An 18,134-nucleotide genomic window follows, 5' to 3' on the forward strand; every position below is an offset into this window, starting at 1 on the left:
GCTCTGAGGAGGAAATGCCATTTGTACTTCAAGTAATGATATAATAATGACAGCTCTCAGATGAGATCAACCCGTAGGGGTCAGAGCAGGAAGATAAGAGTAGTGTTGGTTGGTGACTACCTGTTCATAAATTTGTTGCCTTACTTACACAAAAATTAACCATGTACTAGGGAATTAAAACCTTATAATCAAATGCAGAAATAAGGAATACTTCCTTCTCAGATCATAATGCAATAAAAATCACATGCAGTAATGGCCCATGGAGGGACAGACCTAAAACTAATTGGAAACTAAATAACCTCATTAAAGAATGAGTGGATCAAACATCAAATTATAGGTAGAATTAATGATTTCACCCTAGATAATGACAATTGCAAGACAACATTCCAAAACCTATGGGATACAGCCAAGGCAGTTATCAGGGGATTATATTATATCTTCAAATGCTTACATGAATAAAATCGAGAAAGAAGAAATTAATGAACTAAGCATGAAACTTAAAAAATTAGAGAAAGAACAAATTAAAACCCCTCCAATTAAATACTAAATTAGAAATTCTAAAAATTAAAGGAGAAATTAATAAAATCAAAAGCAAGAAAATATTGAACTAATAAAGAAAACCAAGAGTTGGTTTTATGAAAAAAAACAATCTGGTAAACCTCTGGTTAATTTGATTAAAAAAAGAAAGAAGAAAACCAAATTAATAGTATCATAAATAAAAAAGGTGAACTCACCATTAATGAGGAAGAAATTAAAGTAATAATTTGGAGTTATTTTGCCCAATTGTATGCCAATAAATTTGAAGAGCTAAGTGAAATGGATGAATATTTACAAAAATATAAGTTGCCCAGGTTAAATGAAGAGGAGATTAAATATCTAAACAGCCCTATCTCAGAAAAAGAGATTCAACAAGCTATCATTGAACTCCCTAAGAAAAAATCTCCAGGGCCAGATGGATTCACAAGTGAATTCTATCAAGCATTTAAGGAACAATTGTTTCCAATTCTATATAAACTCTTTAGAAAAATAGGTGAAGATGAAATTATGACTCCATTATGATGCTGATACCTAAATCAGGAAGAGTCAAAACAGAAAGAAAATTATAGACCAATTTCCCTAATGAACATGGATGCAAAAATCTTACATAATATCTTAGCAAAGCAATTACAGCAAGTTATCACTAGGATAATATATTATGACCAAGCAGGATTTATCCCAGGAATGCAGGGTTGGTTCAATATTGAGAACTATTAGTATAGTTAGCTATATCAATAAGAAGCCTAACAGAAATCATACGATTATCTCAATAGATGCTGAAAAAGTCTTTGACAAAATACAGCACCCATTCCTTCTAAAAACACTAGAGAATGTAGGAATAAATGGATTGTTCCTTAGAAGGACAAGCAGTATCTATCTGAAACAATCAACAAGTATTATGTGCAATGGGGATAAGCTAGAGGCATTCCCAATAAGATCAGAGGTGAGAAACAAGGATGCCTGTTATCAATACTACTATTCATTATTGTATTAGAAGTATTAGCTTCATCAATAAGAGGATAAAAAAGAAATTGAAGGAATTATAATTGAGAAGGAAGAAATAAAACTCTCACTCTTTGGAGATGACATGATGGTATACCTAGAGAATTCTAAAATATCATATAAAAAACTACTAGAAAAAATTAGCAACTTTAGAAAAGTTGCAGAATATAAAATGAAACCACATAAACCCTCAGCATTTCTCTATATTACTAGCAAGATACAACAGAAAGAACTAGAAAGAGGAATCCCATTTAAAGTAACTTAAGATAATATAAAATACTTGGTAATCTATCTGCCAAGGCAGACTCAGAAACTCTATGAAAACAACTATAAAACACTTCTCACACAAATAAAATCAGATTTAAATAACTGGGCAAATATTAACTGCTCATGGATAGGCCGAACTAATATGATAAAAATGACAGTTCTACCTAAATTGAACTACTTGTTTAGTGCCTTGCCAGTCAAACTTCCAAAAAAATTACTTTAGTGAGCTAGAAAAAAATTGAAAGTAAATTCATATGGAAAAACAAAAAGTCAAGAATATCCAGGGATTTAATGAAAAAATGCAAAAGAAGGTGGTTTAGCTTTACCATATCTAAAATTTTATTATAAAGCATCAAGTCATCAAAACTGTCTGGTATTGGCTAAGAAACAGGGTGGTGGATTACTAGAATAGAGTAGGTACAAAAAAGATAGCAGGAAATGATTATAGTAATCTGCTTTTTGTTAAACCCAAAGAGTCCAGCTTCTGGGATAAGAATTCTCTCTTGGATAAAAACTGTTGGGAAAATTGGAAGTTAGCATGGCAGAAATTTGGATTACACCAACATCTCACACCCTATACCAAGATATGATTAAAATGGGTACAGGATTTAGACAGAAAAGACATTAGTATAAGGAAACTAGGAGATCAAGGAATAGATTACCTGTCAGATCTATGGAAAGGGAAATAGTTCATGACCAAGGAAGAGATAGAGAACATCATTAAAAGCAAATTAGATAATTTTGATTACATTAAATTAAAAAGCTTTTACACAAATAAAACCACTGTAACCAAGATAAAAAGAAATGTAGTAAATTGGGAAACAATTTTTATGATTATTATTTCTGATAAAGGACTCATTTCTAAAATATATAGAGAACTGAGTCAAGTTTATTAAAAAACAAGCCATTCCCCAATAGACAAATAGTCAAAGGATATGCAAAGGCAATTTACGGATGAGGAAATCAAAGCTAGCCATAGTCATGAAAATTGCTCTAAATCATTACTGATTAGACAAATACAAATTAATGCATCTCTGAGATACCACCTCAAACCTCTCAGATTGGCCAATATGACCAGAAAGGACAATGATCAATGTTGGAAGGGATGTGGGAAATCTGTGACACCAATACATTGTTGGTGGAACTGTGAACTCATCCAACCTTTCTGGAGAGCAATTTGGAATAACATCTAAAGGGCTCCTTTGATCCAGCAATACCATTACTGGGTCTATATACCCTGCAGAGATCATGAAAAAGGGTAAAAATATCACTTGTACAAAAAATATTCATAGCAGCCCTGTTTGTGGTAGCAAAGAATTGAAAATTGAGTGAATGTCCATCAATTGTGGAATGGCTGAACAAATTGTGGTATATCTATGTCATGGAACATTATTGTTCTATTAGAAACCAAGAGGGATGGGATTTCAGGGAAGCCTAGAAAGACTTGCATGAACTGATGCTGACTGATATGAGTAGAATCAGAGGAACATTGTACACTTTTACTACAACATGGGGGTGATGCTTAATCTTAATGGACTTGATCATTCCATCAATGCAACAATCAGGGACAATTTTAAAGTACCTGTGACAGAGAATATCATCTGTATCCAGAAAAAGGATTCTGGAGTTTAAAAGAGACCAAAGTCTACTATCTTTTTTTTAAGTTCTTATATACTACATAGTTTTTCTATCTCTAATATTTTATTTTCTCCTTAAGGATATGATTTCCCTCTCACCACATTCAATTTCAATCAATGTATAGCATGGAAACAATGTAAAGATTATCAGACTGCCTTCTGTGGGGGTGTGGGGGGAGGGAAGGAGTGTAGGAGAAAATTGTAAAATTCAAAACCTTACATAAAATGATAGGTAGAAACTACTATTTTATATAATTGTAAAGCAAATAATATATTAAAAAAATCTGTTGCCTTAATTTGACATAGCAGAAAACCTACTAAGACTTATCCAAATGTGTAACTACCACTGCAAAACATTGTCAAAGACTGAAGTCTTGCATCAAAGGATGCAAAAGAGAAGGGCTAATTTGTGAAATGAATGGCTGGCTAAGAAGATGGTGTAGCAAGATGATATTTTGAATTTTAGTTTATGTCTTAAAACATACTCCCAGACAGGCATAAAGTGCACCTAAAACATAATATGTACTATCATATAATATATAATAGTGACTTTAGTCACTATGTTTTGCAAATTTAATGAAAAGATTCTTTTCACTAAAAAGAACAAGGGAAGGAGAAAACTGCCTGCATAAATTCATCAAACTAAATATAAGAAAATAACTCTAATGAAGCTGAGACATTTAGAAGTTCCCAGGACACACAATCCAAAAAAGGATTCATTAGTGAAACCTATGACCTCAGATGCCATGTACTGGTCTCACTCTCCTGAAATAAGGATGATACATGTACCACTCAGCATGCTAAGGGGTGTTCTGAACAGTTTTTTTAAGTTTTTTAAAAATTTATTTAAGGCAATGGGTTAAGTGATTTTCCCAAGATCACACAGCTAGGTAATTATTAAGTATCTGAGATTAAATTTGAACTCAGGTCCTCCTGTCTTCAGGGCTGGTGCTCTATCCACTGTACCACCTAGCTGCCATTGTTCTGAAGACTTTTGAGTGGTCTCTTCTCTAGTACTACTGGCTTGAATCTTCACTTTTGTGTTCCCCCTCTATTAAGTGACAGTAATTATTGCTCTAGTTCCATTTAATAAATTAGTTAGCTTTAAGAAGATACAGCAATAGGGCCAGCTAGGTGGAGCAGTGTATAGAGCACCAACTCTGGATTTAGGAGGACCTGAGTTCAAATCTGGCCTCAGACTCTTGATACTTATTAGTTGTATGACCTTGGGCAACTCATTTAACCCCATTGGCTCACAATCCCTTCCACCCCCCCCCCCCCCCCAAGAAGATAAGCGATAACAAAATTGCAAACATTTCTTTCGAACACCTTGGGGCATACTCTCCCCCAGATCACATCAGTTTCTTAGGAGAATGGGCTCACACATAGCAGTTTCTACATGGAACTAGTCCTAGCACTTCTTGTTCAAGGCTTCTCCCTACAGCACTGTCTTGTGTTTTTGAAAACACTCCAGGATTTTTTTGGCACAGTTTAATTTTTTCCAGAGTTCTTGCAAAGTCATCAGCTTCCTTTAATTCCATTCTGCATTTGAAGGAGCTATTTTCATCAGAGAACTTCTTTATCTCCTTTTCCAACTGGCCAATTCTGCTTTTTAAGGCATTCTTCTCCTCATTTGCCTTTTGTGTTGCTTTTTCCATTTGACCTAAATTGCTCTTTAACATATTATTTTCTTCAGTATTTTTTTGTATTTCTTTCACCAAGTTGCTGACTTAGTTTTCATGATTTATCTGCATCACTCTCATTTCTCCTCCCAATTTTTCCTCTACCTCCCTTAATTGCTTTTCAAAGTCCTTTTTTTTGAGCTCATTCATAGCCTGAATCCATTTCCTATTTCTCTTGGAGGTTTTGGATACAGAAGCTACAATTTTATCATCATCTGATCATGTATTTTGGTCTTCTATGGGACCAAAGTAATTTTCTATGGTCTGATTCTTCTTTTTCTGTTGCCTGTTCTCATTTCCTCATCCAATGACTGATTTACCACACTTACAAGGCTTTGGGGGGTTTGAGGGACAACCCATAGGGTTATGAGAGGCTCTGACTGCTCTCTTGCCTGTGTTTAGGCCCTCCCCCTCTGCCCTGGAGCTGTGAGGATGGTCCCTTCTCAGCTATGGTGATTGGGAGCCCAAACTGCAACTTGCATCTGAGTATGGGCAAAAGAAAGAAGAGAGACCTCTGTAGTCTCCCCTGACCCCCTTACTGTCTATGGATATGCTGGGTGGCTGTGCAGACTCTTGCTGCAGGTTCAAACCACAGGGCTGCTCTGAGACTGGAGCTCCACTCTTCACTCACTCTTCAGTTGAAGCATGTTAAATTCTGCAAAAGTTCCTTACCTTTAGGCAGCTAGGTGGTGCAGTGGATAGAGGACCGGCCCTGGAGTCAGGAATGCTTGAGTTCAAATTCGGTCTCAGACACTTAATAATTGCCTAGCTGTGTGACCTCGGGCAAGTCACTTAATCCCACTGCCTTAAATAAATAAAAAAATAAAAAAAATGTTCCTTACCTTTACTCTGTGTGTATCTCTCTACTTTAAATGTTTCTTGTAAACAATATGTTGTAGGATTCTGGTTTTTGATTCATACTACTATGATGCTGATACTATGCTGATACTGTGCTGATACTGCTTTCTGCTTCCATTTTATGGGAGAGTCCCTCCCATTCACATTCACAGTTATGATTACTATCTCTGTATTTCCCACTATCCTATTCTTCCTCCTGTTTACGCTTTCCTTCCGCACCAGTGTTTTGTGTCTGTCTCCCACTTCCCATGATCTGTCCTCCCTTCTGTCCCTCCCCCTTACTTGATATCCTGCCCTTTTACTTTCTTTTAGGTAAGATAGATTTATATAACTGAATGTATATATCATTTCCTCTTTGAGACAGTACTGATGAAAGTAAGGTTCAAGTGGTGCTTATCACCTACCTTCCCTTCTTCTACTTTGTAATAGATTTTTTATGCCTCTTCATGTGATATGATTTATTGCATTCTACCTCTCCTTTCCTTCTCTAACCATTGTACTCTTTTTCCAACTTTTCATTTTTAATGTCATTCACTTAAATTCCTGTACTCTTTTTTATGTATGTTTTCTCTAGCTGTATCATTACTGATCTAGTTTTTTCCAATTGATATTTTATTTTTCCAATTATATGGTATGAAAGTTTTTCAGCATTTATTCACATGCATATGTTACATATTTTTAAGTTATGTAATTTCCTTCCACCCTTCCTTCCCACCCCCTTCTCTTCAGCAGTGAACCATCTGGTGAATGTTGTACATGCACATTTATGTTTAATATGTTTACAATTTAATCATTTTTGGTATGAGGGATTGGAATTAAGGGAAAAGAAAGAAAACAATGAGATAGACAAGAAAAACATAAGAGAAATTTTTAAAAAGTGAATGTAGTGTTTATTCAAATTCTGTAGGTTTTTTTGTTTTATTTTTTCTTCCTTTGGAGGGGGTAACATCCATAGTAGATCTCCTAGGATTGTCCTAGCTATTTGAACTCCTAAGAAGAGCTGCATCCATTAGGGTTGATCAACTTGCAATGTTGTTAATGTGTACAATGTTCTCTTGGTTCTCTCCCTTTGCTAGCATCAGTTCCTGTAGTTTGTTCCATGTTTTTCTAGGATCCAACCATTCATGATTTCTTGTAAAATAATAGTACTTCACTACATTCATATAACATAACTTGGTCAACTATTCCCCAACTGATGGGCATCCCCTCAATTTCGAATTCTTTACCACTACAAAAAGAGCTGCTATGAATATTTTGGAACATCTTGGATTTATCCCATTTTTTATGATTTCTTCTGGATATAGGCCTAGTATTGGTATTTCTGGGTCAAAAGGTAGGATCAGTTTTATTGCTTTTTGGGCATAGTTCCATATTGCTATTCAGACTGGTTGGTTCAGTTAGTGATATAGTTTTTAAGAAACACAAACATTATCTTCTCATGTAAGGAGGTAAATGCTAAAATGTTCTATTAAATTCTTTGTTTTCTTTACCCTTTTTAATTGTTTATGCTTCTCTTGGGTCTTGATACTAGAAGTCAAATCATTGGTTTAGTTATTTTATTTTTAATTGATATTTTATTTTGTTTCTCCAATTATATGCTCTGATAGCCCCTCAACAAATATCCATCTGCAAATCGAAAGTCACACATTTTCCCGCCACTCTTCCTTTCTCCACACCCTACCCCTCCTAGTGGTGAACAGCTCAGTAAAAGTTGTATATGTGTATTTGTGTTTAACGTATCTATTTTAGAAATGAGTCCTTTGGGGTGGCTAGGTGGCACAGTGGATAGAGCACCAGCCCTGGAGTCAGTAATTCCTGAGTTCAAATCAGGCCTCAGACACTTAATTACCTAGCTGTGTGACCTTGGGCAAGCCACTTAACCCCATTGCCTTGCAAAAACTAAAAAAAAAAGAAAGAAAGAAAGAAAGAAAGAAAGAAAGAAAGAAAGAAGGAAAGAAAGAAAAAAGAAATGAGTCCTTTATCAGAAATACTAGTTGTAAAGATTGTTTCCCAATTTACTACATTTCTTTTTTATCTTGGTTACAGTAGTTTTATTTGTGCAAAAGATTTTTAATTTAATTCACTCAGTATATTACATGCAAGAGGAATTAGGACCAAGGGAAAGGAAAGAAAGACATGAAATAGGAAGGAAAAACTTAAGAGAAGTTTTAAAAAGTGAACATAATACATATTCAGACTCTGTGGCTTTGTTTTGTTTTATTTTGTCTCTCTGAATGCAGGTTCCTTCCAAAACAGGTCTCCTAGGACTGCCCTTGATCCTTGAACTGCTGAGAGGAGCCACATCCATCAAAGTTGACCAACTCACAATGCTGTTCTTAATGTGTACAATGTGTTCTTCCCTTGCTCAACATCAGTTCGTGGAATTCTTTCCATGTTTTTCGAATGTCTGACCACTCATGGCTTCCTACTTTTCTATAACATTCATATACTATAAACCATTCAGTCACTCTGATTGATGGATACACCTCAACCTCCAATTCCCCACCATAACTAAAAGAGCTGCTATAAATATCTTTGAACATGTGGGGCTTTTCCCTCTCTCTATGATTTCTCTTGGATATAGTCCTAGCACTGGCATTGTTGGGTCAAAGGGCATGATCAGCTTCATTACTCAGGCATGGTTTCAGATTACTCTCCAGACTGTCTGAACCAGTTCACAACTCTACCCAATTTTCCCACATCCTCTCCAACACCAATCATTCTTTCTCTCTGTCATCCCAGTTAATCTGATATGAGTGAGGTGTCACCTATAGTTGCTCCAATCTACATTTCTTCAATCAATAAAAACTTGGGGCATACCTTCATATCAACTTCATCTGAAAACTGCCCATCCAACAACTGAGGAATGTTTGTTTGGTCTTCTCCTTATGAATCCTTCTATTTCATGGCCAAATTTTCCTTGATGTGTTATGCTTAATTTTTCTGGGTAATTGATTCTTGGTTGTAGTACTACCTCCTTTGTCTTCTGGAATATCATGTTCCATGACCTCCAAACCTTTAATGTTGCAGCTGCCAAGTCTTATGAAATCCTGATTGTGATTCCCCAATATTTGAATTATTTCTTTTTTTTTGTAATCAAAATGAGCAAGTATTGATATATTTAAAAACACCAAAACTAGTGCATTAATTTCTACATACATATAGAAAATCATTATAACAAATTTTAATTCAGCACAGACAATGTAAATCATTATTTTTATATTTTTAAGCAGCAAGATCTTTATTACTTCAAAATGATCTCAATGACATGGTTATCACACTCAGTAATACATAATAGAAGAATTTATAAGGTGTTTTAAGATTTTCAAAGAACTTTACAAATATCTCATCTTATTCTTTTTTATTTTTTTATTTTTGAATTTTACAATTCCCCCCACATCTCACTTGAATCCCCCACAACCCACAGAAGGTAGTCTGATAGTCTTTATATTATTTCCATGCTGTACATTGATCATGGATGTGTAGCAAGAATTCATATCCTTAAGGAAAAAAATAAAATATTAAAGATAGCAAACTTACCTAAACATATAAGATAACTTTTTTTAAAAATTAAAGGTGAAAGGGGGTGGCTAGGTGGCTCAATGGACAGAACAATGGCCCTGGAGTTAGGAGTACCTGAGTTCAAATCTGGCCTCAGACACTTAATAATTACCTAGCTTTATGGCCTTGGGCAAGCCACTTAACCCCATTGCCTTGCAAAAACCTAAAAAAAAATAAATTAAAGGTGAAAGTCTTTGGTCTTTTTTTAAACTACACAGTTCTTTTTCTGGATACTAATAGTGTTCTCTGTCACAGGTACTTTAAAATTGTGTCTGATTATTGTATTGATGGAATGAGCAAGTCCATTGAGGTTGATCATCACTCCCATTTTGTTGTTATGGTGCACAATGTTCCTCTGGTTCTGCTCATCTCTCTCAGAATCAATTCATGCAAGTCTTTCCAGGCTTCTCTGAAATCCCATCCCTTTTGGTTTCTAATGGAACAAAAGTGTTCCATGACATACATATACCACAATTTGTTCAGCCATTCCCCAATTGATGGACATTCACTCAATTTCTAGTTCTTTGCTACCATGAACAGGGCTGCTATAAGAATTTTTGTACAAGTGATATTTTTACCCTTTTTCATGATCTCTTCAGGGTATAGACCCAGTAATTGTATTGCTGGATCAAAGAGTATACAAAGTTTTATTACCCTTTGGATGTTATTCCAAATTGCTCTGCAGAAAAGTTGGTTGAGTTCACAACTCCACCAACAATGTATTAGTTTCCCAGATTTCCCACATCCCTTCCAACATTGATCATTGTCCTTTCTGGTCATATTGGCCAATCTGAGAGGTGTGAGGTGGTGCCTCAGAGATGCTTTAATTTGCATTTGTCTGATCAGTAATGATTTAGAGCAAATCTGTAAATTGTCTTTGCATATCCTTTGACCATTTGTCAATTGGGGAATGGCTTGCTTTTTTGTAAATTTGCCTCAGTTCTCTATATATTCATAGAAATGAGTCCTTTTCAGAAATACTAGTTATAAAAATTGTTTCCCAATTTACTACATTTCTTTTCATCTTGGTTACAGTTGTTTTGTTTGTGCAAAAACCTTTTAATTTAATGTAATCAAAATTATCTAATTTGTTTTTAATGATGTTCTCCATCTCTTCCTTGGTCATTAATTGTGTTGCTTTCCAAAGATCTGACAGGTAAACTATTACTTGGATCTCCTAGTTTCCTTATACTAATGTCTTTTATGTCTAAATCTTGTACCAATTTTGATCTTATCTTATTATATAGGGTGTGAGATGTTGGTCTAATCCAAGTTTCTGCCATACTAACTTCCAATTTTCCCAAAAGTTTTTTTTTATCTAAGATAGAGTTTTTATCCTAGAAGCTATGCTCTTTGGGTTTATCAAATAGGAGATCACTGTAATCATTTCCTGCTATCTCTTTTGCACTTAATCTATTCCATTGATTCACCACTCTGTTTCTTAGCTAAAACCAGTTTTGATGACTGATGCTTTATGATATAATTTTAGATCTGATAAGGCAAAGCCACTTTTTTGCACATTTTTAAAATTAAATCTCTGGATATTCTTGACTTTTTGTTTCTCCATATGAATTTACTTACAATTTTTTCCAGCTCATTAAAGTATTTTTTTTTGAAGTTTGATTGATAAGGCACTAAATAAGTAGTTCAATTTAGGTAGAATTGTCATTTTTTTATCATATTAGTTTGGCCTATCCATGAGCAGTTGATATTTACCCAGTTATTTAAATCTAATTTTATTTGTGTGCAAAGTGTTTTATAGTTGGCAGGTAGACTCCCAAGTATTTTATATTGTCTGAAGTTACTTTAAATGGGATTTATCTTAGTTCTTGCTGCTGTATCTTGCTGGTGATATATCTGAGGATTTATGAGAACTTATCTTATATCCTGTGATTTTGCTAAAGTTGTTAATTGTTTCTAGTAGATATTTAGATGACTTTTTTTTTAGATTTTTTTGCAAGGCAAGTGGGGTTAAGTGGCTTGCCCAAGGCCACACAGCTAGGATTAAATGTTTGAGACTGGATTTGAACCCATGTTCTCCTGACTCCAGGGCCAGTGCTTTATCCAATGTGCCACCTAGCCACCCTATATTTAGATGATTTTTTAGGATTCTTTAGGTATACTATCATGTCATCTGCAAAGAGTAGGAGGTTTGTTTCTTCCTTCCCAGTTCTAATTTCTTCAATTTATTTTCCTCCTCTTATTGCTGAAGCTAATATTTCTAATACAATATCGAATAGTAGTGGTGTAACAGGCATCCTTGTTTCACCTCTGATCTTATTGGGAATGCCTCTAGCTTATCCCCTTTGCATATAATGCTTGATGATGGTTTTAAATAGATACTGCTAATTGTTCTAAGGAACAATCCATTTATTCCTACATTCTCTAGTGTTTTAGAAGGAATGGGTGCTTATTTTGTCAAAGGCTGGTGCATACATATTTGATATTGAAATTACTTCATTGTCTATGGTACCTTTTAGGAGGATATAGTTTCTTTCCTTATCTCTTTTAATGAGATCTACTTTTTTTTTCAGCTGCTTTGTTTGAGATAAGGATTGCTACTCCTGCCTTTTTCACTTCAGATGAACCAAAATATATTTTACTCCAACCTTTTTCCTTTACTCTATATGTATCTCTCTCTGCTTCAGATGGGTTTCTTGCAAGAGGCACATTGTAGAATTCTGTTTTTTAATCCATGCTGCTATTTGCTTACATTTTATGGGAGAGTTCATCCCATTCACATTCAAAGTTGTAATGATTAACTCTTTATTGCCCTCCATGGTATCTTCCCTCTGTTTGTATTTCCCCTCTTTTTTCACTTTATCCATATTCCCCAGTATTTTACTTCTGAACACTACCTCCTTTAGTGTGTTTGCCCCCTTATATCTAATCTTCTCCCCTTTCTTTCTCCTTTCTCTTTGCCCCTTCTTCCTTCCCTTCCTTCTGTTAGTTCCTCTTTTCCTCTCTCTGCCCCCTTTCCCTTTTAATACTTGAAAGGTAAGATAAGTTTCTTAATTCAACTGTGTGTGTGTGTGTGTGTGTGTGTGTGTGTGTGTTAGCTTTGAGACAAGTCTGATGAGAGTAAGATTCAGATGAGTCTCTTCTCCTACCTTCTTCCCCTCTATTGAAATAGGTCCTTTGTACCTCTTTATGTAATGTGATTTACCCCATTCAAATTTCCTCCATCCTCCCATCTTTTTTACTGTTCCCCCTTTTTTAAGGAGATATTTTAAAAACATTCTGTCAGTCATGTATAAGTCATGAGTCCTCATTACTTCTGGCTAAGCATATTCTCTCTAATAGGATTACAGTTCTCTACACTTATGAGAATCCCAGGTGGGGATATAGCCAATTTCATCTTATGGGATAGCAGTTCTTTTTCTTTACCATTTTTAAAAATCTTTTTATGTGTCTCTTGAATCTCCTGCTTGAAGTCCAAATTTTCTATTTGGCTCTGACCTTTCATCAGGAAAAGTTGGAAGTCTCCTATTTTATTAGATATCCATCTTTTTCCCTGGAAGAGAAGGCTCAATTTTGTCAGATAGTAAATTCTTTACTGCATTCCAAGCTCCCTTGCTCTTCAGAATAACACATTCCAGGTCCTTCAATCCCTTAAGATTGATGCAGCCTGATCCTGTGTAATCCTTACTGTGCCTCTTTGGTATCTAAATTGTTGGGTTCTGGTTGCTTGCAGGATTTTCTCCTTTATCTGATAGTTCTGGAATTTGGCCACAATATTCATTGGTGTTTTCATTTTGGCATTCCTTTCAGGAGGGGATCAATGTATCCTTTGAATAGCTATTTTGGCCTCTGATTCCATGATATCAGGGCAATCTTCCATCACTAAACCCTGTAATATTGAATTCAGGCTTTTTTTTTAATCCTCAATGTTTTCAGGAAGCCCAGTGATTCTTAAGTTATCTCTTCTGGATCTATTCTCGAGGTCAGTGATTTTTGCCTATGAGGTATTTTACATTTTCTTCTATTTTTTTCAATTTTTTGGTTGTGTTTAACAGATTCTTTTTGTCTTATAATGTCATTAGTTTCCACAGATTCCATTCTTTTTTTTTAGAGGAGAATTTTCTTCATTTACCTTTTGCAACTCCTTTTCAAATTGGTCAATTCTATTTTTGAAGGAGTTTTCCATTTGTCCAATTAAGATTTTGAGAGAATTCTTTTCTTTTTGAATTTGTCCATTTGTATTTTCCAAAGATTTGTTGCAAGGTGTTAATTTTCTTTTGAGTTTCTTTTTCCAATTTTTCCAATTGATTTTTAAACTCCTTCCTGATTTCTTTTAGGAAGTCTTTTTGGGCTGGAGTTCAATTCATATTTTCCTCAGAAGTTCTAGATCTTTCTGAGTTAGGATCTTTGCCTTCAATATAATTTTCTATTGACCCCCCACTTTCACTGGCTTTTCTTAATTTTCCCAGGATCTTTTGTTGAGGGAGGGGTGATTCACAGACTTTTGGTGTTGAGATCCCTTATAGGCTTTGCTCACTGGGTTTAGTAACTTCAAATGGGACAGGCAGTAGGGGGTGCTGGTTGCTTTTTCTGGAGTGTCTGTGACCTTGATTTGTGGCCCACTCCTTAAGTCTGGGGGTGGTGTGGGGGCACACCTGGATCCTTGAACAATATGGGCTGGTCCCTCAGGCTAGCTAGTTAATCTTTTTATTCTACTGAGAGAAATCTGCTGCCCACACCTGAGCCTGGAAGGTTGAGGGGGCTGTTACTGTGTTTGTTCTGGGAAGGAGACTCTGCTGAAAGTATTGGGCCAGTGACCCTGGTCCTCCAGACCAACTGAGCAGAGCGGTTAGCTATCTAGCCATACTCTGAAACTCTCTGTGCTGGAACTCCTCCATCCACCACTCATGCAGCCAAAACCTCTGTGACTAGTCTCACATTAGTCCTCAGGCTTCACCCCACTGCCCCTGGACTGGCTATCCACTCTCTGCCCCAGCTCACCCATGCTTCCTGGAGATAGACCTTGTTGGGGGATGTTCTCCTAGCTCCTTTTTCTGGATTTTGTCAATCAAGATTCTGTTAAGAGGCTTGATTCATATTAATTCTGAGGGAAACCAGGGGACCTTAGCAAAGTACTTGTCTTCTCTCCTCCATCTTGGCCAGAAGTAGTCCCTATTTGAATTGTTTCTTTCTGGATATTTTTAATGTTTTTATTCTTGACTTGATAACTCTGAAATTTGGCTATAATATTCCTTGAAGTTTTTATTTTGATTATTGAAAGCTATTTCTTTCAATTCCTATTTTGCCCTCTGGTTCTAGGACATTAGGGAGAGTTTCCTGGATAATTACTTAAAATATGCTCTCCTTGTCCTTTTGAATATGGTTCTCAGGTAGCCTAGTGATTCTAATATTGTCTATTTTCTAGGTGAGTTGTTTTTCTTATTTGGTATTTTACTTTTTTCTCTCATTTTCATTCTTTTGAATTTGTTTGATTGATTCTTTATGTCTCATAGCGTCATTAATTTCAATTCTAAATATTAATATGTTCTTTTCCTCAATTAACTTTTGTACTTTTTTTTCTTTTTGGCCAATTGTACTCTTTAAAGTGTTATTCTCATTGTATTTTTGTTTCTACATTTCCATTTAGCCATTTCTACTTTTTATATAATTGTTTTCTTTTTCCTATCTTTTTTCTACCTCTCAAAAGATTTTAAGCTCTCTTTTGATCCATGAGTTCTTTCTGATCTTAAGGTCACTTCCCACTTTTTTTTTTGTTCTGCCCATAGGTCTTTTTTCTTGACATTGCTGTCCCTTTCTGAGTTTATGTCTTGGTCTTCCCACTTATCATAATAACTCTCTATATTCATATTCTTTTTTTGTCTTTTGCTCATCTTTTTTTTTTTGGCCTTTCTTCTTTTCTTTTAAATTTGTATATATGTATGTGTGTGTCCTAGTGTTGCCTAGTTGTAATTGCCTTCTCTACTCACTCAGGCTCAGGGTCTCCCCAGGATATTTTCAAGATTGAAATTCTGAAGATACAAAGTAGAACTTCCAAAGAGGAGGAAAAATGGAAATTATCTGAAGAGACTGATGTGGCTGTATAGACAATTTGCCATCTCAGGCTTTAAAAAGATATATCAAATGATAAAGACAAGGTCATTTAAATGAGAATTAATAGAAGACTTTGACCCAGTTCTTTAAGAATATTTGCAGAAATAGTAAATCTCAGAATGAGTTGAAACTAGAAGAAGACGACAAAAGGTTCTATTTCAGATATACTGAGGGAAATAGGAGGATCAAAAAAAGAGGATTGTTTGCTGCTGTGGATGGGAGTAGGACAAGTCATCATAAAGAGACAGAACTGCTTAATTCTTAGTTTTCTTTCGTTCTCTCTGCCAAAGAGAATGGAAATAGCAGAATAGAAGGGACTAACAGGAAATTGATATTGAAGATGAGTAAAGAGATAGTAAAAGAGCACCTAGTAGTCCCAGAAAATTCAAACTAAAGAGTAGTTATGCTTAGATAATGAAAGAACTGGAAAATATGATTGCTGAGTCACTGATTAGGGACTGTTGAAAGATTGTGGAGAAGCTAGTACAGAAGGGGAAATTATCCCAGTTTAAAAAGAAAGATAACAGAAGTTTCAAACCCTTAAAGTACAGGCAAATAATCTTAATTTAATTGATTAAGGGAAGGGAAAGTCAAATGTCTGAGGTTGTATCATAGAGGTAAAAAAAATAATTGTAGACTTTTGAGAAGGGATGATATTATCAGACATATGCTTTAGGATAGTAACTTTTATAGTTGTGTGGAGGATAGCTTTGACTAGGAAGAAAAATTTGGCCAGGAAGACCAAATAGGGTGCTATTGCAATAGTCCAGGTGAGAAATTATGAGGATCCTTTCTAGGATTGTGTCTGTGTGAATTTTTAAAGAAAGATTATATATGTGAGAGATGTTGTGGAGTTTGAACTTAAAAAAATCTGTATAGTGAATAAAAGTGAGGAAGTGATATTGATGGTGAAGCTGTAAACCTGGGCAGCTTAAGTACAATAATATTTGATAGAAATAGGGACTTTGGTAGAGTGATGATTTGGGGGGAGAGGTTGGGCAGAAATAACTGGTCCCATTTTGCAAATATTGAGTTTGAGATGTAAAAAAAAATACTCAGTTTGAAATGTTTGATGAGAAGTTAATGGTGGGGTTGCACAGTGGATAGAGCACCAGCCCTGGAGTCAGGAGGACCTGACTTCAAATCTGACCTCAGACACTTAGTAATTACCTAGCTGTGTGGCCTTGGGCAAGCCACTTAATCCTATTTGCCTTACAATAAAAAAGAAGTTAATGGTATGGGAATGTCCTACTAGTAGTCCTTTGATCTCAAAGAACACCACAGCAAGCAACTAAATTATTGGAGGCCCAAGTTGCACAATTGTACAATAAATTATAATTTAGGTGTTCTTCTCACTTCATTTTACCAGAATTGTTCCATCCAAGGGCAGAATCTATAGGACATGTGACTATTGGAGATGGTCTAGCTGCTTAAAAAATTCATTTTCTCTTGTTTCAGTAAGGCATCATGGCACATCAACAGTGTTTGGTAAACACTATCCTGTTTTATGTAGTGACAGAATGCAGGAATCAAGTACATCCTAATCTGTGTCTCAGTGGGCTAATGGTCAGTATGGTCTTTCCTCTCATGCTTTGAGGGGGCCAAAAAGGCAAGGACTGGGGCAGATGTTGGCTCACCTGGAGGTAGACCACCAGCTCAACCCCAAGATCCAACTATGAACTTTTTAACTGCAGTAACTTTCATATATGCTGTTGGAGTTGTAATTACCCTGACTGCTGGCACTAGACTTTCCCTTCAATGGATGCTCATGAAAGGACTAAACATATTGATCTGGAGATGATAGTTAAAGGCATAGGAGTTGATGAGAATGTAGAGAGAAGAGGACCCAGAATATGATATGAAGCTCCAACAAAGGAAAGAGAAGGAATGGTTAGATAGGGAGGAGGAAAACAGAGAGCACACAATGTAGCAAAAGGCCAGAGAAGTAGGAAGACCTAACAGGAGAAGGTAGTAAAGAGTGTCATATCCTACAAGGTCAAGAAGAATGAAAACAGAAAAGGCTATTAAATTTGGCAGTTAATAATTTCTGAAAGAATCACAGAATTAGAGCTAAAATCTAATTATAGAATCCTGGAATAATATATTTTGAAATTGAACTGCATCTTAGCATTAATCTAGTTAAAAAAAACCCAACTAACTCCATACATTCATCAAGGAATTCCTCTTATAATACAGCAAACTATCAGGTAAGTGGTCACCTAGCCTCTGCTTATAGAACTCTAATGAAGGAGAACCTATTACCTCCAGTAGCCCTTGAGGCATCTGGTTCTACTTTTGGGTGACTTAGATTGTTAGGCTATCCAGTCTAAATTTGCCTCATTGCAACTTCCATCCAGTGTTCTTGGGTGTGCCTCAGTGATGAAATACAGATTAATTATTTTCTCCACATGTTAGCCCTTCAAATTGAACATAGTTTTCTTGTTCTTCCTTATTAATTTCTCTTCCACCTTCTTTTGTTTCTTCTTCATATGAATTTTCAATCTAGGACAATAGAAAT

Source organism: Macrotis lagotis, chromosome 7 (assembly GCF_037893015.1).
Source record: "Macrotis lagotis isolate mMagLag1 chromosome 7, bilby.v1.9.chrom.fasta, whole genome shotgun sequence".
Taxonomy (NCBI): Eukaryota; Metazoa; Chordata; class Mammalia; order Peramelemorphia; family Peramelidae; genus Macrotis; species Macrotis lagotis.